The sequence below is a fragment of the Marmota monax genome, unplaced genomic scaffold (assembly GCF_021218885.2).
Source record: "Marmota monax isolate L192 unplaced genomic scaffold, Marmota_monax_Labrador192_F-V1.1 WCK01_AAM20220418_F8-fsc00020, whole genome shotgun sequence".
Lineage (NCBI taxonomy): Eukaryota > Metazoa > Chordata > Mammalia > Rodentia > Sciuridae > Marmota > Marmota monax.
The window spans coordinates 21,606,999-21,607,886 of NW_026692912.1; the positions used below are offsets into that span (position 1 = coordinate 21,606,999).

An 888-nucleotide genomic window follows, 5' to 3' on the forward strand; every position below is an offset into this window, starting at 1 on the left:
GTTAATAAGGAGCCACTCTACATCAAACGTAGGAACTCGGCAACTGCGTAGGTCCCCGACCCCACACCATCGTCCTTACACTACAGTCGTCATATGTGAAGGTGAGTTTTACTTTAGAAAGTCCTGTGTATTTTGTAGAAACTAGGAGGATCTTTTCTGTTGTTCAGATAGTTACGCCAGTCCCTTTCCTGAAGACCTTGATTTCCATCTTGTCTCCTTTCTCTTTGGCCCGAAGAAATTCCTTGGAGCATTTCTTGTAGTGCATGTCTTCTGGTGAAAGATTTCTGATTTAAAAAAAAAAAAAATCTGAAAATGAAACTTTCTTTCTTTTGGAATTTTATTTTATGCACAAAGAGCTAGCATGTTCTCCCTCATTGGGTGGCGTCTTGGGCAATCCATTTGAGGAAGACCACTTAGTCCAACTTAATGAAGCCTCTATTTTCAGCGTACTGATGGAAATACTGCTGGCACATGCCGAGGCTGTATATTCTGATGGGACCATGCAGGTTTGGGCTTATGAAGCAAGAGTAAGAACCCTGGCTGAATTTTTATGGGTGGCTCCAATAGAGCTGTTGGTGATCCATTTTGCTTTCAAGGGTGCAATGAGGCAAAAGGCACAACTTTTATTTGCAGAGGATATTTTAGCTGGGTATAAAATTCTTAGGTTGAAGTATTATTTTTCCTTCCTTTTTAAAAACTATTTTTCTTTCTGGTCCCAGGGATTGAACCCAGGGGCTTTTAACCACTGAGCCACATCCCCAGCCCTTTTTAAATATTTTTGTCTAGAGACAGGGTCTCCTTGAGGTGCTAAGTGCCTCACTAATTTGCTGAGGCTGGCTTTGAACTCTCAATCTTCCTGTCTCAGCCTCCTGAGCCGCTGGGATTACA

The 888-nt window shown here is 42.1% G+C and overlaps 1 pseudogene; it reads right to left on the bottom strand.

Moving 5' to 3' along the window:
* Nucleotides 1-413: 413 nt before the first annotated feature.
* Nucleotides 414-584, bottom strand: LOC124097122 (small ribosomal subunit protein uS14-like; annotated as a pseudogene).
* Nucleotides 585-888: the final 304 nt, after the last annotated feature.